General features: G+C 46.1%; 2 long non-coding RNA genes across 2 annotated transcripts; one reads left to right on the top strand and one right to left on the bottom strand.

Moving 5' to 3' along the window:
- Positions 1–2,470: 2,470 nt before the first annotated feature.
- On the bottom strand, positions 2,471–6,451 carry LOC109497681. The gene is made up of 3 exons (XR_006594676.1): positions 5,903–6,451; positions 4,588–4,656; positions 2,471–2,964 (listed from the first exon to the last, which is right to left on the bottom strand). It is a non-coding gene; the product is annotated as an uncharacterized LOC109497681 (long non-coding RNA).
- A 66-nt stretch (positions 6,452–6,517) lies between these two features.
- On the top strand, positions 6,518–23,792 carry LOC109497684. The gene is made up of 3 exons (XR_002740643.2): positions 6,518–6,703; positions 13,002–13,110; positions 23,143–23,792. It is a non-coding gene; the product is annotated as an uncharacterized LOC109497684 (long non-coding RNA).
- Positions 23,793–24,009: the final 217 nt, after the last annotated feature.

Raw genomic sequence — 24,009 nt, 5'->3', positions numbered from 1 at the left:
GAGAGACAGAGCATGAACGGGGGAGGGGCAGAGAGAGAGGGAGACACAGAATCGCAAACAGGATCCAGGCTCGGAGCCATCAGCCCAGAGCCCGACGCGGGGCTCGAACTCCCGGACCGCGAGATCGTGACCTGGCTGAAGTCGGACGCTTAACTGACTGCGCCACCCAGGTGCCCCGAATGTCACCTTATTTATGAGAACAGGCGATTGGCTGGATTTGGGCCCCAGGCTGACCCTTCCTAAAGAAGACGAATAAAACAGGGGCGCCGGGGTGGCCCCGTCGGTTCAGTGTCCGACTTCAGCTCAGGTCACGGCCTCACAGTTCACGAGTTCGAGCCCCGCGTCGGGCTCGGTGCCGACCGCTCGGAGCCTAGAGCCCGCTTCGGAGTCTGTGTCTCCCTCTCTCTCTGCCCCTCCCCTGCCCGCGCTCTGTGTCTCTCTCTTTCTCTCAAAAATAAATACACGTTAAGAAGATGAGTAAAACAGATCCTGGGGAAAGCTAGAACTTCTACACCAGGTAGCAGAGATATTAGCAACATTAACTTTGGCAAGTCCCTTCCTCCCCCCCCCCTCCCCTCCCCCCCCCCCCTTTTAGTATGGTTAGTGCCAGTAACTAATTTAAATCAACAAAATGACGCTGTGCGGGGCACGTTTGCTTAAGGCTCTCGTTGAGAGACTAGTTGGTAAATTTCAATTATGCTTTTATTTGTCACGCTGACTGTTCTTTTACTAGGCAAACCTCCTGCCTTGTTTTTCGCCTTGGTGACAGAATGGCTGTTGTCTCAACCCAGGGCCTGGGAGAAGGAAGATGCCACGAGGTGGGCCGAGTGCCCCGAAGAGAACACAGAGGACACGCTGAGAGAATTCCCTGAGACAAGGATTGCGGCTTTCCCCTTCTCCTTGGCAGATGGGACAGGCCTGTGATCGTGCAGTTAATTACGTGTCACTTTAAGATACAGAGTCTCCCGGGTGGACACGGAGAAGAGACAGGGGCACCCTGGAGAGCTCTCACTGGAGCAAAGTAAACCCTGTAGGAGATGGATCAGAATTCATTGTGGTAGCTAATTATATTTACCAGTGAGCTTTGTTTTACCTTTTATTTCGTAAATTTTGTCTTTTTCCTGGATTCAAGGAGAGCAGGAGAGCACACGGTTTAACTCGTCAAATGTAATAAATAAATAAATCCAGTAAATGTGAGTGTCTCCCATCACCCACCCCTCCCAGTCTCTTCCAGACTTTTTTTTTTTTTTAAGATCTCATTTTCCTGGGGCGCCTGGGTGGCTCCGTGGGTTAAGCGGCCGACTTCGGCTCAGGTCACGATCTCGCAGTCTGTGAGTTCGAGCCCCGCGTCGGGCTCTGGGCTGACCGCTCAGAACCTGGAGCCTGTTTCAGATTCTGTGTTTCCCTCTCTCTGACCCTCCCCCATTCGTGCTCTGTCTCTCTCTGTCTCAAAAATAAACGTTGAAAAAAAAATTTAAAGATTTCATTTTTCGTAAGTTTATTTATTTTGGAGAGAGAGCTAGAAAGCAAGCAGGGGAGGGGCAGAGACAGAATCCAAAGCAGGTTCCATGCTGTCACCACAGAGTCTGATAACGGGGCTCAAACTCATGAACCGTGAGAGATCATGGCCTGAGCTGAAATCAAGAGTCGGACGCTTAACCGACTGAGCCACCCAGATGCTCCTAAGATTTCATTTTTACAAGTAATCTCCACATCCAATGCGGGGTTCAGACTTACAACCTAGAGTTAAGAGTCGCACGCTCCACCGACCGAGCTAGCCAGGCGCTCTCCAGATGTTTCTATACGCCTGTCCTAACCATCAGTGTGCCAGGACGGTGAGTAACCTCTGTTGCTACTAGAACTCTCAAAAGTGAGGGAAGCGGGCGCCTGGGTGGCTCAGTCGGTTGAACATCTGACTTCGGCTCAGGTCATGATCTCACAGTTCGTGGGTTCAAGTCCTGCGTCGGGCTCTGTGCTGACAGCTCAGACCCTGGAGCCCACTTCGGATTCTGTGTGGGCCTCCCCCTCACACTCTCTCTCTCTCAAAAATAAATAAACGTTTAAAAATGTTAATAAAAAAACGAGGTAAGCTATTCTGTAAACGGGCTTCCTAGTTCCTTTCCCTTCATTTAAGATCTTTAGAAGAGGAATATTAAGCTTCAAGATCTTCCTTTTTCCTAGTACTGACTACTGTGAAAGCCACTTTTAGCACTTCCCCAAATCCTAATTTTGTGTCTGGTACAGAAGATACTTTAATTAGACTGGCCCACATTTTTACCACACGGATTTGAGACTAGAGGGATAGGTAGACTTTCCACATCTATATCTATCTATTTTAATGTTTATTTATTTTGAGAGACAGAGCGTGAGTAGGGAGGGGCAGAGAGAGAGAGAGATACACACAGAATCCGAAGCAGGCTCCAGGCTCTGAGCTGTCAGCACAGAGCCCGACGTGGGGCTCAAACTCACAAGCCGTGAGATCATGACCTGAGCTGAAGTCCGACACTTCACCGTCTGAGCCACCCAGGTGCCCCTACCTTTCCACATCTATAAATGGCAACTTAGAAAGCGAGAATAGAACTGTGGAGCTAAAAAGAACTTAAGAGATCATTTAGTCCAAATTCCTTAATTACAGAGAGGAAGTGAGGGTCAGAGAAGGAGAGTGATGTGCCCTGGATTGCACAGCTAATTTAATAATCGAATTCAGTGGAAACTCAGGTCTTCTAGTCCACAGAAAAACTCAAAGGTCCACCCTGGTTCCCAGCAGGCTGGACTCCCAGTGGGTGTGGAAACTTTCTAGCAGATGGGGAGCGGGGGGACCACGGCTGGCCCCTGGTCAGGCATTAAGATATCTGGCTTCTCTATTTCTTCCTGCAAAAGCGGTACATGAGGAGAACCTTCGCTTCTTCTGGAAAGGCCCTCTGTTCCTGGGACAGGGACCCAGCGTGGTGGCTGCATGGAGGCCTGTCCGAGACAAGTAGACAGTATACAATGTAAGAAGCACAAAGTGGTCCTCACTAGGATGTCTGGGCCTGCCTCTGCAACATTCTTGTCTCTGGGTTTTTCACGTGATCTCACTGAATTACCCCCGAATCCAGAATGCATTTCATTTACTTTGGTGAGTATGGCAGTTTTTGGAAGAAAGGAAATGAATCAAGTTTAGATCAAACAAAAAGGTTACCAACACTTCCCACAAGGTTGGTGATTACTAAGAATTAAAAATTCAGATCAAGGGGGCGCCTGGGTGGCTTAGTCAGTTGAGCGTCTGACTTCGGCTCAGGTCATGATCTCACAGTTTGTGAGTTCGAGCCCTGAATCGGGCTCTGTGCTGACAGCTCGGAGCCTGGAGCCTGCTTTGGATTCTGTGTCTCCCTCTCTCTCTGCCCCTCCCCAGCTCAGACTCTGTTTCTGTCTGTCTCTCTCTCAAGAATAAATAAACATTAAAAAAAATATCGGATTAATATATATGGTAGTGTAGCTTCATAAGGGACATAAATGTTTAGTATATTCTAGCATGTGTATTAATTTCCAGGGTCATCTTCATAAATGGGTAAAGCTTCCATAAATTCATAGGAACATATGGCCATGTATTCATATTATGTATACATAATATACATATGTAATACACACACATATATATACAAATATATACCTATATATTTATATAATACATATTTGTTACATATATATTACATATATGCATTCACATATGGGACATATGTATTAATATGAATATGTTATTTATATGTATATATCACATGCATATATTACAGAATATACATATGTTATGCATACATAATATGTATATATGTGTGTATCCTTATATACACAGCCATATATTCATATACAAATGTGGAAATTTTACCCATTTATGAAGATGGCCTTGGAAATTAATAAACATGTTGAGAGATACTAAGTATTTATATATATATATGCACATACATACAAACATACACATATACATGCACATATTAATAGATAACATATGCATATATGCAAACCCTTCTTTCTCAATATATGAGAATCCTGTGGGATCCCTCTCCCTTCACATGCATATATATGTGTGTATGTTGTATACCTTTCTCTTTCTTATTTTTTTTCTTTTCTTTTTCCTCAAGAAGAGGAAGGGAGAGAACAAAGAGAGGAGGGTTGACCAAAAAATGTTCACACATTAATAAGAGAAGAATAAATGCTTAATCATAATAGTTAATGACACACACCCTTTTAAAATCTCATCTGTTTTCGCCTAAAGGAAAGATATTGTAAAAGAATATTCTAAAATGAAAGAAACTCTTTTTTTCTATTTTCTAAAACCAACAAAGGCTACCTTGTATTGAAAGTCATTATGGCAAAAGCATTAGGAAGGAAGGACCGTTTAAAGTTAAATCTGTCATTAATTTACTAACTCCTCACTTGAATCTCATAAATAATTTTAAGTAGAAAAGGTTGTCCAATGTGATTAAGGCCATTATTTCATGCTGAAGTAGCCCACAGGCTTTTCTAGGGTAAAAATCTCTCCATAAAAAGAAGAACTAAGGTTTCTTCAAGGTTAAGGGTCTTTGGAGCCTATTCCGTGAGATATATTACCGTAGAGATGATGGAGTGTGTAGAAGTCGTCTGAGAAGATTACACCAGGCTTCCCAAGGTGAGAGGTATCTGAACAAAAACAGATTATATTATTTTAAGAAGATTTGCTGGTGTTTGATTTCCCAAATGAATCATAATGCTGTCTGCTTCCTAAAAACCTAACATCTGTATTGAGAAAATGATAGCCTTGGTGTCATTTAGTTCATTCAACAAATATTTATTGAACACGTCCTGTGTGCCAGACAGATTTCTGGGTTCTTGGGATCCAGCAGTGAACCAGATGAAGTCCCTGCCCCCAAAGACCTCATAACCTAATGGGAGGCAACGAAAAGATAAAGCAATGAATGTAAAAGCCAGCAGAACTCCTACTCCATCAAGAAACAGGCAAGTAGGCCATGAAAAGCTCCGTGGCGAGTTTGTTGGACAAGGAGAGGATTGAGAGGAGACAGGCTGTCTTTCCAGAGCAAGTGATGTTGAGCTGAGACCCGAAGGCTGAGGGGGAGCTGGTACAGCCAATGTAGGTGGGGGTTTGAGGTGGACGGAAGGAAGGAGTGTTGCCGGCCAGATCACGCGGGACCTTGTAGACCGCGTTCGGGAATTTGAAATTTATTTTCAGTGCAGCGGGAAGCCACCGTGGAGTTTTTAGTAGCCAAGTGACCTGAGCAAATTTTGTTTCATAAGATCCTCTTGATGGGAGTTGGAGGAGGGACAAGACCCCAGAGAGGAAGGGCATCAGGATTCAGCCAGGGAAGAGACAACAGCACATGGCCCGGCTCTGGAGAGTGGCAGCGAGAGCTAAGACAAGAGCCAGTACCTTCCTTGTGCCAAATATTCTTCTAAGTGCTCACATGCACCATCTCCTTGAATCTTCGTAGCATCCTCACCAGGAAGGTCTATTATTACCACCTACGTTCCGTAAATGAGGAAACCAGAGAGGCCGAGTTACTTGCATAACCAAGTGGTAGATGTGGGACTTGAATCTACTTCAGCTGGCTGCAAGTTTAACCACTTCCCTACAGATCTCTCTCAAGAGGGAGGCTCATTAGAGGGATATTGAGAAAGTGGACTTGAGAGCGTTCAGTGACTGCGGTTCGGAGTCATGAGGAAGGATGATGCCCGGGCGGGGGTGGTATTGCCTTCCAATGGGAGGAGAATGGAAGGTTTTGGGGGGGGCGGGTGGGGGATGGGGGCGAGGGGGAGGTGTCCAGTTGAATTACAGATCTAGTGCTCCAGTGCCAGTTCTGGACTGGAAGTGTAGGCTTGGGAGTCCTCTCAACCTGATCGTAATTAGACTCAAGGGAGTAGACGAACTTACCTAGCGAGAGTGTGTACGGTGACCGGAGAAGATAGCTTAGCGCCCCCCGAAGACTCCAACACGTAGGGAATGGGTGACTTGAAAAAGACTGACAGGATGTACAGGATGTCCGACAGAGAAGTCGGAGAAAATCAGAGGACTTGGTCGTCATCGAAATCAAGGTGATGTTTCCAGAAGTCGAGGACTGCTGGGCAGGGTCAGATGCTGTCCAGCAAGGTGAGGACTCCACTGGGCTTAACAGCAATGAGGTCCCTGGTGAGAACACTGTAGCGGACTGGTGGTAGTAGGCGGACTGCGGTGGGGAACGAAGATAATGAGCGTAGGAGCGAGGTGGTTGGGGAAGGGGACACGGGGAAAGGGGGAGGAAGTTGGTTTGATTTTTAAATACAGGAACCACCTGTGTTCTCCTCGGGTGCTGATGCCAAGGAGGTGGCTCAGAAAAAAATGACAGATGGAGCAGAGAGGGGACCAAAGAACGGGCTCTTTGAGACGAGGTGGGGTGGGTGCGGAGGCGGATGTGTCCACAGGCTTGGTGGTGGGTGGTCAAGGGCTTTCCTGTTAGAGGCATTGACTTCATAAAGGGGAGGTGTGTTGAGGTCAGAAGCGTGAGGGGGGAGAAGCATGAGTCAACTGGAGCAGCGGCCCTGTGAGAGAGCGGATCGCAGGCAGCACGGAGGGCCCCGTGGAGTCTGGCGGTCATGAATTTATGGTGGCACCAGTCTGCGAGGTCATCTGATTTTCTCAAGCAGAGTTCAGCAGCCCAGGTGGACAAAGAGCTCAGAAACTGTGGCATGATCCGAGGTGAGGTTTTTCCGGGTGTTTGGGGAGGGTGGACGATACGAGACGACGAAGCAAGAGAGGTGGGGGTCCGCGAGGGCCTGGCTGAGGGGGTAGATCGTGGAATCTCAGCTGGATGGGGAAAATAGGGAGCGAGGGGACAGATCCTTGCTCTGACTTTCTAATGGACTCTGTTACTTCGGGCAAATTGCCACAGATCTCTGGGATTCGGTGCCCCCCCCGCCCCCCGCTTGTAAGTGAGGGTGTTGGCTCGTTTGGTCAACATCCCTCCCAGTTCCAAAGTTCTGCGGTTCAGTTTTGCAAAAATGCAGGCACTCTCAGGCCATGAGTGAGAAACAGCTGCCAGTTCTTTCTAATCACCGGGGTCAAACGATCTGCACTATGCTGGAGAAGCACATTCCATTAATGTTTCGAGACCATCGATGCAACTCTTTAATTTTCTCATGCAAAGATGAAAAATGATTTAGGGCCCTTCCCCTAAATCAAGCCTAACCGTCTCAGGGACGTTGGTGATCCAGCCCTGCTGTGTACTTCCCAATCTGCAGTTGATTCGATTAGATTCAACTTAAAAACAGATCGATGAGCGTCTACGCTGCATGAGATACCGAGACAGCAGTTGCAGGGGATACAAAGAGAGTCCTTGCCCTGTTATAGTCTAGGACAAAGAATAAGACCGGTACAGAAATAAATGTGTTGGGATGTGAATCTTTGTATTCAACTCAGGAAACCATTTCTTTCTATATTTCTCTCTAACAACGTAATTTCTGTTTTGAGCCTGCTTTTTACCAGATTGGAATAAACTCAGTGGGGGTCCCCACCATTTGGGGGGTCATGACTAATTCTCAGGACTTACATAATCTTAAGGCATCAGTTATGAGGTGCCTTTATGGTCCTCAATACTATCTGTCAGCACTATCCGTTGAAACATCCATTGCCCCCCTGTGGTTCTACATTATCAGTTCATGCAGGTGTCTGTAGGGACATCTCATTTGCTCTGCATGGTCCCTTTAGGACTTTTTGTTTCTCTCTGCTACTTCTAGGCCTTTCTGGGCTACATGGTAATCACTGGGACTCTTCCCGGCATGCTTAAACACACCATTATGGACTGGATGTTTGTGTCCCCTCTACCCCCACAATTTCTGTGTTGAAATCCTAACCCCCAAAATAATGGCACCAGGAGGTGGGGCCTTTGGGAGGTGATTAGGTCATGAGGGAAGAGCCCTCATGAATGGGATTAACACCCTTATAAAGGAGATCCCAGAGACTTCCCTCAAACCTCCTGCCACATGAGGACACATTGAGAAAACAGCCATCTGTGAACCGGGAAGTTGGGTTCTCGCCACATACCAAATATTCTGGTGCTTTGATCCTGGACTTCCAACTTCTAGAACTCTGAACAATACGTTTCTGTTGTTTATAGGCCACCCGGTCTATGACACTTCATTATAGCAGCCCGAAAAGACTAAGACACACGCCCTCCATTAATTTTCCTCAGAGGATCTTACTACGTCCCCCAACGTCCTATGTGGAACAGGAGATCAAATGTCCCTCCAGGACCAATTGACATTTGGGCTCTCCTCTCCTCACTTGCCCTCCTTTTTTCCTTCTTACTTCCAGCCCTGAGCAAAGGGGAAAAAGAATGCAGAGAAACCGTGGGCCCCATTTCATACAAGGCAGAAATAGGGTGTGTTACGAGATGGACGGGCGCTGTGCTCTGGGATTCAAACTGAATCAATGGAGATATTTAGTTGCACAGGGAAGAAATGAACATTGGCTAACTGGAGAAAAGAAAAACACGGGGTTCATTCGAAGGATTCTGGGTAGCTCGCTGAAGAGGAAAGGGAGAGCTTAACAGATGCTTTGAGAATAACGGGAACCAGGCCAGTGGTGGTGGTTGCGACAGGAGGAATCCAGGAGTGTGGTGACCAAATGACTCAGCTCCAACCACCCTCCGACTGCTGTGTTACCACTCAGGAGAAAAGCCTCAGGAGGTTGGATCTGATTGGCGGAGCTTGGGTCACATGACGATACCTGTAGCCAAAGCTTCTCTACCTGGAAGTTCCAGCAGACCTAATGGAAAGGGGGAGAAGCCGAGCTCCCGAGAAGAGGGGAAGTACAGGAACGTAGGGGTGGGTGGAGGTGAACAAAACGGCTAACGCCTGCTCAGGAGGAATGAGAACATCTCCGTTGAAGAAACCAGGCAAGTTGAGAGGAAAGGGCATTTGTGAAGGACTTGGAAGGTTGGGTGCTGACGGCCCAGAGACAGGTAATAGGAGACTCTCGGAAACTATCTGAGAACAGTTTTGCTAGGGGTTAGTATAGGAGTCAGGGAAGGAGACAAGGTTGATAGGGTTAAAAAAGTGGACTTTGGAGCCACAGAAAGAAATCTGAGTGGGGGGTTGTTATGGAGTGAATTGTGTCCCTCGCAAAAATTCATATGGTAAAGACCTCACTCCCAATAGCTCAGAATGTGACTGTGTTTGGAGATAGGATTTTTAAAAATTTTTAAAAAATGTCTATTGATTTATTTTGAGACAGAGAGAGAGAGAACAAGCAGGGGAGGGGCAGAGAGAGAGAGAGAGAGAGGGAGAGAGAGAATCCCAAGGCGGCTCCATGTGGTCAGCGCAGAGCCCAGCGTGGGGCTCCATCTCACAGATCGGATTGTGAGATCGTGACCCGAGCTGATATCAAGAGTCAGACGCTTAACCCACCGAGCATCCCTGGCATCCCGGAGATGGGAGTTTTAAAGAGGTAACTAGGTTAAACTGAGGTCATTGGGGGAGGGGGGCTGATTCAATATGACTGGTGTCCTTATGAGAAGAAGAGTTTAGGACACAGCCGCGCACAAAGGGCCGACCGTGCGAAGATACGGGATAAAGATGGCCATCTACCAGCCTGGCAGAGGCCTCAGAAGAAACCAATGCTGCCAGCACTTTGATCCTAGATTTCTTGCTCCAGAAACATGAGAAAATGAATTTCTGCCCTTTAAGCCCCCGTTATGGAAGCTCTAGCAAACTCATATGGGATTTTTTTTTTTTTTTCAAAGCAATGGGTATTTAAAGTCAAACTTATGCTTCAGGGAAACAGGTGTAGCCATGGTATACAAGGGGAGGAAGGAGGCAGCGCCTGGAGACCAGGAGATCGTGAGAAGGCTATCGCATTTGTCTTTGGAAGGGTAGCTGACGACACTCGCTTGGGAAGTAGCGTGTGGGTGGAGAAGAGGCTAGGGATATGGCCTCCGCGATGGGAATGCGACTCCCAAGGTTTGGTCACAAACTGAACGCTGGAGGAGAGGGAACTAGAGAGTTAGAGGTGTTTTAGATTTTTCTAACATGTTAACCAGGAGGATGGGGTACCAAAAGGGGACTCTTGACTACGAGTGACAAAAATAACCCAGTTCAAATTAGCTCAGGAAACATGGAGTCAGTTAGCTGATGTCATTGTGAAATCCAGGGGCGGGGTGGGGGGCGGGGAGCCACCGATTTTCCACAGCCCTGGTTTCAGGTGCTCAGAGGCTGTTGTTAGTGCCTGACCCTCCCTCTGTCTTGGCTTCGCTTCCTTTGTGTGTCTTGTCTTCCATGTTTTCTGTGCGGCCGGGAAAGGCGGTTACCCCATCCTGACAGTTGATGACCTAAGAAGAGACCCTCCAGCTGCCTCTCCATACCCATAGGCCAACTCCTGCTGAGGTCAGGTGCTAAGTCTTTGGTCCCATCGGTGTGAGCCGGAAGATGCGACACCGCCCATCGGTGAAAGCTTGGTCATGCCTCCTCCCGGTTGGGCTAAGCGGGGAAACCGACTGGCAGTCCCACTAGACGAAAAGGCAGTAGTCTGCCAGCGAAAACCGAGACGCGGGGCAGACAGAAACAGGAGATACCCACGCCAGCGAGTTTGGGTTTGGATATTTTACGTTTGGACACGTCAACATCGAGTCATGGCTGGGGTGCGGGGAAGGTGCGGCGACGGAGTGCTCGGCGATAGCCTGGGTTCGGCGCACAAGAGAGGGAGGTCACCCCCACAGAGGCTGCGGTGAGGACCACTGTCGTGGGTATGTGTTCCGAAAGGGAGAGTGGCCGTGGGCAACGAGGGCTGAGGGAGTGACTGAAACATTAGGGAATTTCTACGTTTGGTAAAAGAGAAAAGGAAGAAAATACAGGAGCAGTTGGAGAGGACAGGCTGTGCAGAGCACGTAAATTTATGGAAGCCAAGTGAGCACAGTGTTTCAAGGAGGGAGTGATAATGAGTAGACTTCAGAGGCAGAGGCGGATGACTGAGGAAAGACGGGAGATTAGTAGATACTTAGGGGCTGACGGTGTCCTCCTAATGCCTTTGGGGATAATGAGCAGTGCCACTGGAGAATGGCTACATTTTTTTTAAGTGTTTACTTATTTTTGAGAGGGGGGGGGAGGAGCAGAGAGAGAGGAGGACAGAGGATCCAAAGCGGGCTCTGTGCTGACGGCAGCGAACAAGATGCGGGGTTCAAACCCACGAACCGTGAGATCATGACCTGAGGCCATGTCGGACGCTCCACGAATTGAGCCACCCCAAGTGCCCAAGAATGGTTACGTTTCTACGACTTCCATTTTGAGGGGCCACCATCACCGACAAAGTTCATGGGCAGGGCAAGGTATTCGGATGTGGACTCAGAACTTTCAACTTTAGGGGCATGTTAGTAAGAGATTGTGCGAACTCGTCGAGGTATCCTCAGCTAGCTTATGAGGAAACTGAGGCCCAGAGGCAGCCACGGCTTGCGTGAGACCCCCGTGGGGTCTGGTAGAAGAATGAGGGTGGCCAACCAAAGCCTTGAACCCGGGTGGGCACACAACCCTAGGCTTCCCGCGCTGGGGCCTGCCTCTACACTGGGAGGCACCTGCTCAGATGCTTCTGGAAGGTAAAACAAATACGTGAAGCAGGCGACCGTGACCCCAGAGAGACCATGCCCCGTTAGCGGTGACCCTGTTCATTCCGCTCAACTGACCACTGCCACAGGAGAATGAGGGGTGTTGTCCAGATTTCGTTTTCCAAGAGAAGCAGTTCATCTGAATTTTCATGGGACACTGCGCACTCTTTAGGCAGCCAACTTAAAAACATGAAAATCCTGGCGTGAACAAAACAAGTTTGTGGTTCGGCTGCCAGTTTACGTCCTTGGCTCTAAACCTTGATGATGGGGGGAGAGGGAACTGGCCAAGACGCGGAGGAAAGCTAGCGTAGGCCGGCTTCGCCTCCTGCTTACTTTTGCTGGAGACTTGGGTGGGCACAAGGTTCCCTGGGGCTCCTGAAAACCAGGATACTCCAGTACAGCAGGACAGCGTGTGGGACTTTCGCAGCCATCCGTGGTCCGCGTAGCCCCCCTCTTATCTTTCATGTGAGGCTGGGAAATTCTTTAGTGATCGCCGTTCTTTCCGTGCTGGAGTGAAAGATACTAACGTGGTCTGGGAGAAGGTGGGGCGGAAGGTTTTGTGAATTTTGCAGTTACGATTAACGCTGGGACATCTCATTCACTCTGCTCTTGATTGTTGCCCGCTATGGACGAGATAAGGAGTTACACCTCGTAGGGTGGGTGAGATTACGATCCTGTTGCTGTGTGTAAAATGAGGCAGAGCGGGGGACTGTCTTGGACAGATCAGGCATTCAGGGAGTTGGGGACTTGCCTTACGGCCTCCACACATAGGGATCTGACTGGACTCCTACTGGAAAGAAACAAACCACGTCATCCATAGGATGTAGGCTGTACGAATTACTTCAAAGTGTTTCACTTCTGGTATTCAGAGTCAGGAGACCAAATATTTAAACATGAGAATTGCAGTAACACCTTGGTTTGCGAGCACAATTCGTTCCAGAATCATGCTCGTCATCCAAAGCACTCATCTATATCGAAAGCAACCTTCAAGAAGCATTGGTTCCGTTGCGACCATGTGACCTTCGGCATCACGTGCCACTCGTACTGCAAGACATCGCTCGTCTATCAAGTTGCAACTTTTTAGAAATGTGTGCTCGTCTTTCGGAACCCTCGCAGAAGCAGCTACCTGCAGTCCCAGGTTTTGCTGTATTTGCTACCGCGATCCATACAAAAATTGCCTTCTGTTATTCTGCCATTAGTGATTCTTTTTCACTACGTGGTAGGGGCCACATTTCAAAAGGGGATTTAATGGTGAGAATCCGTTATCCGCTTACACTGAATTTTATCACCCGGGTGACTATTGAATGTTTACAATACGCATAAGTAGCTATGGGAGTTTGTAAAGAAAAGGGATGCTTTTTATCTTTGGTTTGTAGAAATCACTATCGCTGTCTTGACTCACAGTGAAAAAGAAAAATACCAATCAGAGGGAAGGTGTGGCTTCACTCTTGGCAGAGACAGAGGATAACAGCAGGTCACGAAGAGTCTTGGCTTATACCCTGCGGCATTCCAGGTAGGGTTCCGTGGGGCCTCCCACAAGTGAAGGTCACAGGCGGGGGGCCAGACAACATGTTTGCTTGCTCTACTGACACGTATGTGGTTCCCATGAACTCTATCATAAACATATGTGGGGTTTTCAGCCAATTTTTGGTAAGAGACATTGTATTTCAGGGCCTTCTATGGGCCAAATGTGATGGAAACATTACCAGATATTTTCAAATAAAAATAATGTTGTACCAAGTAAAATGTAAAGTCCATTGAATTAGTTCACCATCACGAACTTGAACTCTTGTGAATATGAGTCGTCACCTGCCAATGCCGGGGCGACCGTGCCATCCTTGTGTGAGCCCTGAGCGTCCTGATCCCCAGGGCTCCACCCCACGAGATTATTCTGCCCTACAGACCCCATCACTGCCCGGCTCGGGTTCAGAGGCACACATCGTGTTCTGGCACCAGCTCCTGGAGCTCAGTGTCTGGCTGGAGCAGAGCTGGACGTGACACGCAGATCTCTTGAAACAGTGAATGACGCAGGATTGTGACAAGGGATGAATTCTAAGGGCGTATCAATCGCACATCTGACTCTGAGCGGTAGGGAATATGAGAAAGGCAGTAAACGTAGGTAGGAAGGAGGGGACTGGAAGGGGAACTTGGAACAGCCTGGCTTATGGGGTCTCATGCGACCTCCGGAAACACTAAGGAACGTTCTTTCTCTCTTTGCTGTCCTTCCACACACCCATATTCGGGGAAAATTCCAGTTGAAAGTCCTCAGGCACCACTGCTTAGTCTTTTTTTTCTTATTTATTTTTTATTATTTTTATTTGGAGAGAGAGCGTGTGTGCGGGGGAGCAGAGAAGAGAGAGAGAGAGAGAGAGAGAGAGAGAGAGAGAGAGAGAGAGAGAAAGACTCACAAGCAGGCTCTGTGCTGACAGTGCAGAGCCCGATGTGGGGCTCGTCCCCCAAACTGAGATCGTGACCTGAGCCGAAATCAAGAGTCTGACGCTTAACTGACTAAGCCACCCCAGTCTTTTCTTTTTTTCAAATATAGTGTGTCCTTTAGTGAGTTTTTCTCAAAATGCATTGATGAAAATATTTAAATATGCAGAAAAGTTGGAAGAACTTTATTGTGAACACCCATATACCCACCAGCTGGACTGTCCCAATTAGTATTTTCTGTGTTTGCTTTATCACATATTTTCTGTCTCTCCATTGATCAATTCCTTTATTTTTCAGATGCATTTCAAAGTAAATTGTATCCTTTTTCTCCTAAACACGTGGGCACATATATCATTAACTAGGGTTTAGTATTTCTTTTTTTTTTTTTCCCTCTTGGGATAAAATTTACATCCAATGAAATGCATAGATCTTAGGTATATTTTTTCATCAATTTTGACAAAGTCCACATGCCTGTGTAACCCAAGCCCTTAATAAGACGTAGAGCATTACCATCATACCAGAACCTTCCCCTTGTGCTTTTTCCCAGTTAATCCTCACCATCATCTGCCCCTTCCCAAGCAGTTACTGCTCTGACTTTTCCCACTACTGGTCAGTTTCATCTGTTCTAGAACTTCATAAAATGGAATCAAAGAGTATATACTCTTTTGTCTGGCTTCCTTTGCTCAGCGTAATGTCTGTGAGAGCCATCTCCTGGTCGTGTGAATATCAGAAGTATTTCTGACCAGCATTCTGGATATATCATAGTTTGCTTATTCATTCTCCCGTTAATGGGCACCTTGGTCTGTTTCTAGTTTTTGAATGTTATATATAAAGCTGCTACGGACATTCTTGTACAGATTTTTTGGTGTGGATATGTGTTCATTTCTCTTGGGTAAATACCTAGGAATCGAACCCACAGTGGGATTTTAAATGGTTTAATTTAGCATTAGATGGTGATGTCACTGTAGCTCAGAATACCTCATGCCTCTACCCCTCCATCCATCTTATTTTCTCTCTTTTCTTCTTCCTTTTCTTTTTTTTTTTTTAATTTTTTTTTCAATGTTTATTTATTTTTGGGACAGAGAGAGACAGAGCATGAACGGGGGAGGGGCAGAGAGAGAGGGAGACACAGAATCCGAAACAGGCTCCAGGCTCTGAGCCATCAGCCCAGAGCCCGACGCGGGGCTCGAACTCCCAGATCGTGAGATCGTGACCTGGCTGAAGTCGGACGCCTAACCGACTGCGCCACCCAGGCGCCCCTCTTCTTCCTTTTCTACTGATTCCTTTCTTCCACATCCCTATTTTCTTTCTATAAGCCACCTGCTCTCTCTCCTCTTGTCTCTCTTGATAGTATCGTGTTTTATTACTATTTTCTCATTGTCTTGATAATTCTCCCAGAGAGAGGCAGCATGGTGTCGATGGAAAAAGCCCTGATTCTTGGGCTACATTCAAGATATGCCTGTGCTACTTCTTTATTATTATTATTTTTTAATGTTTATATACTTTTGAGAGGGGGAAGAGGGGCAGAAAAAGACAGAGACATCTAATCCAAAGCAGGCTCCAGGCTCATTGATTATTCAGGGGATCGGGAGGATGATTGGAAGTCCCTTCTCCAGATCCATATTTCTGTGAATCTATGACTGCTTTTTCTAAGGCACAAATCTGGCAGAGAGCCAAGAGAAAATGAGGGCAGGTGAGGATGTTTGGAAAGAGACGGGGAGGAAAAACTAGAAAAACACGTAAACGTCTTTCTTGCTTCTTGGCCAGGAGAAGAGCCATGTGTTCTCTGGGACCACATCGGTCCTGTCCCATAGCTAGATTTCTTTCCTCGCTCCTGGTTTTGGGGTTAGGTACCCCAACTAGCCGAGTCTTTTTCTCTGCTACTGGTTGCTCTCTGTCTTTTCTGTTCTCTTATTAATACATATTAGTTCTATGCTCCAGAGATACTCTTGTACCTTTTGAGACACGATTGCATGCCAATTTATGCCCACAAACCAACAAGGAGTTGGTTCTTCCTTGCCCAGGCTACTATGTGCAATTTAATAAAGGCTTTGTGAACGTGATGAAAAATTTTCTTGTATACTCCAGAGTTAGGACATGAGCGTTAGGGCATTTAGGTCCAAGAAGTGAGAAGGCACCACTGGTGTCAGCCTATATGGGGAGTTTCTCTTGAGTACACGAGGCTGTGCGCTTGAGGTCCTCTCTGCAAAAAGCCCACACCCAGGTGATCTGAACTTTATGGAACAGGCTCAATTCCAAAAATATTATCTGGCTGCTCTCAAATGTACCCCCATACTTATCAGAACGCATATCTCAATTTTTGGCTTAGAAAAGGTGGTCCCCAGGCATGCTGATTGATAACCATTCCAGCATGTGGACTCTTGGGGTTTCCCTCCCTGACGATAATTGGTATGTGCATCATTTCAGTCCTCAGTCCTGGACTCAGGGAGAGAAAGGTTGCATGAAGAGAGAAGCTACCAAAGAAAGAGGGAGAGAAACATTAAAAAGAGAAAAAGTAGTGTAGGAGGCGAGGGAGAAATGATAGGGCAATCATGCATACATAGAAGGTTAAAAAAAAAAAGAAAAAAGAAAAGAAAAAAATGGGATGTGTGCAAAGAAAACAGAATGTCCTCAGTCACAGTATTTTATGTTTAAACAAAATTCCCGACTAATCTCATGGAAAACCCGCTTTGCCCAAAAACAGATTTAAGAGTAAAACACAAGCCTTGGGCCAGAGCGCCCCCTGGCATACCTCCCTGCAACTGCAGTATGCGTTTTCAGGTCTCTAACGTATTTTGATGTATTTAAAAGGTACTCCTATTTCACAACAAATACGAATTAATTACAGTTCAAAAGGAGCAGAGCAAGGCTTTCAAATCAGGCTCTAAGCAATCATATTAGTGATTATTTTTGTTTCGATTATACCCATTAAACTCATTGAATTCCAGCTAATTAAGTTACTTACCTCAAAGATAAGGGAATCCTGACATATACTAAAGATGCCATGAGCTCCAGCTTTTAAATAATTATCCCTCTGAGGTCGGGGCTCTTCAGTTCCCTATGTTTGGCTGGTAGATTGACTCTCAAGAGTCATTTGCCTGAAAAGAAAAAGGCATTTAGGCATCTCTAAGGCTGTCAATCCTTTGTTGGATGTGGGGTTAGGAGCACAGCACTGTGACTTTAAGACCCAGGGGTGTGCACCTGTGGGGACTGGACCACACATGGCTTTGAAAAGCTACCCAGCACAGCTGAAAGCTATGCTGTGTCCCTTATCACCGTCATCTAAAACCCTCCTCCAGTGAGAGAGGGAAGACTATGCTCCAGATATACGTAGGAGCCATGTGACGGTTAACCCCCAAGAAGAAAGGCTTCAGAAGACGGACCAAGCAAGCAGAGACTCTCATTTTGCAAACTGAAGAAGTCAGAAGGTTTGAGATGAGGAGGAGGACGATCAAGTAAACGAGGTCAGGATCAAAACCCTCGGGGCCAGGATTTGAGCAGACAAGGAGGGAGGGGGATAGGGCAGGGCACCTTCTTTTGAGAACCCCAGCTAGCAAGGCTGGTGGGCTGGGGCAGAGGGTGTGCAGCTGCAAACATGAACTGGGAGAATCTTAAAAAGCTGGAAACATCTGCCCATGTGGCCTTTGAACTCAAGCTTGAGTGTCGAGACAACCACTTCCCCTGCTATGCTCCACGGTAATTAGTTAGCCCACGTCCTTGCTTAAGCCCGAGAATATCTATCCAGAAATCTATTTGAAAAAGAGACCCTTTTAATTTATTTAAAAAAAAGAGAGAGAAGCTTTTAGTTTTTTTTTTTTTTTTTTTAAAGACTGACAGCTATGAGCCTGTCATACTATTGGCATGGGCTACCCCCTGGGAAGAGATGGCCACCTGTGCAGGGCAGTGTCCTGTGGCTGAGAGCAATTCCCAAAGAAGGGCACAGCTGCAAGCCCTCAGCAGCTCATCCTTCCAGCAGCTGGAGGATAGATGCACGGGCTCTGAAGAGGGAACCTGAGTGAGTGCCACAGTATCTGTTACAGTCCGCCCCTTGAGCTGCTCAGCTCTGTTCCTTTTTTTTTAAAAAATATTTTTTCAATTATATTTTTGAGAGAGAGAGAGAGAGAGAGAGAGAGAGCAAGTGTGAGCAGGGGAGGGGCAGACAAAGAGGGAGATGAGGATCTAAAGTGGGCTCTGTGCTGCCAACAGAGAGCCTGATGCGGGCTTGAACTCACAACCCGGGAGATCATGACCTGAGCCAAAGTCGATGCTCAGCCAATGGAGCCACTCAGGAGCCCCAGCTCCATTCCTGTCTTAAGGCAACTTTGACCTATCTAGGAATAGCTCCTCTAGAATTCCGGTCAGTCTTATTTCCTGGGAACTTATAAGGGAAGAGTTAGTAGTATGAACTACAGTGCCTGATGTTATAGTTGATCGCAAGGCTATAACTGATGCTCATCACTCCTCTCCCCTGCAACACATTATAGATTTCTCTGTCCCTGGGCCAGCACTCCTGTTGATCTAATGGTTTGTTCAGTTAAGTGATCCTGACTCATCCCTGAAGAGTGCAAGCCTCTGGTTACCCTGTTCTTCGCAGACTGTGTCTACTCTACTTGCCACTTTACCTCTAAAACTCAGTGTAGGGCACTAAGAGATGTCCTAGTGGGTCACCTAAGTGTCAGACATTCGGTACATATATGTAGCAGCAGACCTACCCACCTACCTACTTCCTACAGATGACCAGAGACAACTTTCTATGAATGCATCAGTTTATCTCTTCGTCTGTTGATGGACATTTAGGTTGTCTTAATTTTTTTCTTTTTCTTTTTTTTGGTTATTATGAACATTCATGTCCAAATTTTTTTGCAAGGATGAGGCTCAGGAATCTGTATTTTTAATGAGTAACACCAGGTGATTCTTAGGCACACTCAAGTGTGATAATCTGTTAGAACGTATCCTGACTTTCTGCTGAGGTGACTGAAGGAGACCTAGCCTCACATGCTGGGTCTGACTCCGTGGCCACATTTTCTTGTAGACCTGTATCCTAATTTAACTAACTTCCAGTTTGTTCCTGAAACTGGGTGTCTACCTTGAAACCAGAATATGGGAATTAGGTGCTGGGTCTGGCTCTGAGTTTCTTGGTGATCAAGATGAAAAGGAGTTATGTTCTGGCACAGAATGGTTCTGGAAGCAATCAAACCACACCAATGTCTTAGAAGAAGCCAAGCAAGTCCCATCCCTTAACTCCTAAGGAATTTTCTGGCCGACAGATGTGGTGGACCAATCCTGAATAACATCCCTGTGTAAATGCAATCATGGGTGATCAGTGAGGTAAATAATAATTTGCAAAACCCACAGCTTTTAAGTTGGCCAGACCTGAGTTTGAGTTGTAACTTGAATCCCTTTTATTAGTTGGGTAATCTCCGGCAAGTTATCCTTCCTGAACCAGTACCATTTGTTATTAAAAAATTGTGTAAGTAATCAATTTCCATTATAAATGGTTCCAGGAATGTAGAAATACAGAACAAAATAGAAAATTCTTCTCTCACCACCTTCATCTTCCTTTACTTCCCCAAGCCTGCTCCCCTTGCCTGAGGCAATCACCATTGACAGCTGATATGTGACCTTTACAGCCTTTTAATGAGCAATTGTATTTTACATAATACATTATTCTGTAAATTGCTCCTTTTGCTGAAGGTCAGTATGGGTCTACCTCATTTATTTTTAAGATTGCTTAGTTTGTCATAATATGGATATACCCTAATTTATTTAACAACTTCCCTTTTGATGACTCATAGGCTGTCCTTCTTCCCTTCATTCCTCCCTCTCTTCTTTCCTCCCTCCTTTCCTTCCATCTTTCCTTCCTTCCCTCCCTTCTTTCTCCTTTGCCAATATAAACATTCTGTACTAAGCAGCAAACCTTTCTTTAGAATAGATTCTAACAGAGAATTAACTGAGTCAAAGGATATGTATATTTCAGATTTGGATTGACTGTACAACTGCCCTCCCAAACAACTTTACTAATTTATACTTGGGGAAAGTTATTTAATTTCTGGCCCCTTTCTTTCTTCCACTACAGAAATTAAAAACAGTAAAACCTACTACACAGGATGGGCGAGGTGATTAAATGAGAAAAACCAGTGTAAAAACAGCACTTGCAATGTAGATGGTTATCTGTATGCTTTAGAATCAGGTAGAAAAAAAGTTTTTTTTTTTTTTTTCTGTAACTTTAACTTCTAGCACTTGTGCAGACTGAGGATGGTCACAAGTCTCCTCATGGGATGTCTTCATATTTGATACATTACAGAGGGTTACTATTTAAAAGGTTATCCAAAACTTGGTGGTGTGAGGTTTTTTTTTTAACGTTTATTTATTTTTGAGACAGAGAGACAGAGCATGAACGGGGGAGGGACAGAGATAGAGGGAGACACAGAATCGGAAGCAGGCTCCAGGCTCTGAGCCATCAGCCCAGAGCCCGACACGGGGCTCGAACTCACAGACCACGAGATCGTGACCTGAGCTGAAGTCAGACGCTTAACAGACTGAACCACCCAGGCGCCCTTGAGTTTTTTATTGTTACGCTAGGACATCACTTAGTAAGCCTAAGGATCATTTGACTCTCAGCAAATGTAACTTTATTTAACTTACTATTTACTAAAGAATAGGGCCCAGACATTTTGCAACACAAGTTAGAAGTTAATATGTAAGAAATGAGTAAGATAAATAATCAGTTTTCTGCAAGAACAATGCAAATGATTTCTCGTTGCTATTGAAATTAACCATGGAGATGATAGTTTATTGCCCTGTGATACTGATGAATTGACATCGATATTAATGAATTTTGTATCTAATTCAACACTTAAATTTTTAATGTTTATTTGTTTATTTTTGAGAGAGAGAGCGTGCACGTGCGCGCACACGCACAAGTGGGGGATGGGCAGAGAGAGAGGGAGACACAGAGTCTGAAGCAGGCTCCAGGTTCTGAACTGTCAGCTAAGAGCCAGACACGGGGCTTGAACCCGTGAACCGTGAGCCCATGACCTAAGCCGAAGCTGGGTGCTCAACCAACTGAGCTACCCAGGCACCCTTCTAATTCAACACTTTTATTCTAGTGTTTTCTTTTTTAAAGTTAATTCATTTATTTTGAAAGACAGGGAGTGAGGGGCACAGAGAGAGAGAGAGCGAGGGAGAGAGAATCCCAAGCAGACTCCTCACTGTCAACGCAGAACTCCAAGTGCTGTTCGACCTGACAAACTGTGAGATCATGACCTGAGCCGAAATCAAGACTCGGGTGCTTAACTGACTAAGCCACCCAGGTGCCCCTGGTCTTTTTTTCTTTAGTGGACTGTATATACACCCATTTCTTGTGTCTGCCTTGGAATCATTCTGTTGGTTCCCTCAGGAGTGAGCTAAGTGAAACTCTGACATATGCTCTCCGTATATGCCTTTTGGCACTTTGAGAATTACACAGTTGAATGTACTCAAGATGACACCGGGCTACTATCTTCACTCCTGGCAGATGGGTCTCGTCTTTGGGGCTTCTGTTCTTTTGTCTTCTTCTGAGTCCTCCCCGTTCTCCGTGGCTCTGGAGAGGAATCACACACAGGGCACAAGTCAGGAGAGAGGTTCTCCTGCATCACTCCCCCGGTCCTCAGCTTAGATTTCATCTCCTCTGGAAACCGACCATTATCCTTCTATCTGATCTCACGCCCCACAACCTCCCCCGGGCAATGTATTCACCAACTGTCCTGAAATTGCTTATTTACTCGTCTGTTTCTTTCTCGGTGACTTCCGTGGGAGCACAGACTCTATTTGGTTTGACTTTTTTATCCTCGGCTTTCAGCACAGTGTCCAGCTGTAGGTACTCACCCAGTATTTTAACGAGTGAATCATGGGATGAGTATTAACCTCTTTGTATTTCAAGGGTAGCTACTGCTTCCTTACGTGTAATTTATTGTTCTAACAAGTGATGCCAATCTTTAGCTTGTGTGGTTCTCACAGCTCTTCCTTTGGGGCTTGTGGTGGTGCATGTTTGTGCATAACAACGTCTCCACCTTACATTCATTGCTTCTGGTCTCCTCTCTACTCTTTTCAGAGCACGGCTCCTTTAAGTCCAGGAGAAGCTGGTTTGCAGAGGAAGTCCGACCAGACACTGAGCAGAGTGAATGGCTGTGCCGATCTAGCCACACCTATTTCATATGTTTCTTTAGTGTCTTTCAGCTTGCCCATTCGTCCATCCCTGCCTGATTTGTTCTTAGATTTGCCCCCAAGACGCTGGTCTTGGCTTGTCCTAGTTTGAACTTGGTGTCTCTGGCGATTGACTCACGTTCTGACCTCCACCCATCCCCAGTTCTGCTTTTCTACTCTTTGGCGTCTCCAAGCACCTGACCTCAGCTCAACCTGCCTCTGGCCTTGTTTCTCCTGCCTGACACCAACAGCTGGAAAGAACCCTGCCCTTCTATGTGGAGAGAGATGAGGCTCAGCGTGGTTTACCGGAAATAAAGCTTGCATTATGGGAGGGAACAAACAGGTACATAGTGTTGTAGAAGGGAGCCTTGGAACTTAGCATCAGCGTTGTTGTCACGATCCTTTTCTTCCGTTTCTGCGTTTGTTATGAAATATGTGTTTTGCCAATACGGAATGGAATATTCCAGAAGTAAGGTGGTGGGGGGGGGACCCTGGTTGCCTGTCAGTAATTAAAGTAAAACTGTTCTAGTTTTCATTTCTTTTCTAACTTCCTGCCTAAAGGAGGGAAAACTTTACAGTTTGGAAAAAATTTAGGCCGAGCGTGTTGAACTGGTGCTGAACGGAACTTCATTCCATATTATTCCATAATATTTTCACAGATACTTTAGAAGAATATGTTCAGAAGTTGTAGCAACTCTGGCTTTGGACCATTGGAAAATGGCCACTTTGAAACCGTGAAAGCTAGTTGGTAGCTTTTTATTAACATGGGACTCAGCCCAGTTGTTCCTTAAACAAGAAGCCTCCAGAGGATGTATTTTGCAGAATGAGATCTGCTAACGAGACAGGAAAGCCTCTTCGTGCTTGCTTATAACTCTTTAAAAGTGGCTCTTTGCAAGTGCCCGGGTTTTGTTTTTGTTTTTGTTTTCAGTCTCCAGGTGAGAAATTATGGGAACTGTCACGCCAAATCAGCTGGTCGCCCTTATGTCATGGGATCCGGACCAGGAGAAGAAGGCTGGCCGGGCGGAGTGCATGTGATCAGCGTGTGACAGGCCGTGCATCCAGCCTACTGATGGCACTGACTCTCCTGGCCCAAATAACCACAAAAAGGAACAGATTTCAGACAGGCAGTTTTACAGCGTCCCTGTGGTTACTTTGCCAACTTCCAGCGACTTCTTTCTCTAGCACTGAGCCGAAGACACACGTAACCATTATCAAAATGTGCTGAATATATAGGTCACTCCGTTTTAGTTATCTTTAATCTGAGATGTATCGATTTACCTTTCCACACCAATCCACTCAATTTACGTTTAGCTCAAGCTTTCAAATTAATTGCATCCTGAATTTAAAAAACAAAACAAAACAAAACAGGTTAGGGAGGTGAAGACCGCTAAAAGGGTGTTGTCTTTTCTTCTCTGTCGCTGGAAAGATTGAGATGACCGGCTTTTCCAGAGAGCCTTTAAAAGGTTTTTCGTTGTAGCCACGGCCAGTTGTGATATTTTCCCCAAACTCTCATCTGTAGCACCTGCTGCGAATGTTTCACTTTCTGTGGTTTTTATTTAAAATTTCTCCATCACGTTTTACGAGAATCAAAAGGAATCCCTTCGGAGAGGGAGGTTTGGTCGTCTTTTTCACTGGCTGATCTCTCTCCCGTGTGGCTGTGCTTTCAGGGCTATACCACACTGTCCACACAGTAGTAAAAACCAGAGAGATGTGGGTCACCACAGGAGCGAGCTTGCTTGTCAAGGGACGCAGCTTTCTGGAGATGTAGGCTTTTCAGTGCTGATAACCAACCCTG

Source organism: Felis catus, chromosome A2 (genome assembly GCF_018350175.1).
Source record: "Felis catus isolate Fca126 chromosome A2, F.catus_Fca126_mat1.0, whole genome shotgun sequence".
Taxonomy (NCBI): Eukaryota; Metazoa; Chordata; class Mammalia; order Carnivora; family Felidae; genus Felis; species Felis catus.
The sequence above is the reverse complement of the archived record's forward strand: the minus strand, read 5'-3'. Positions and strand labels throughout refer to the sequence as shown.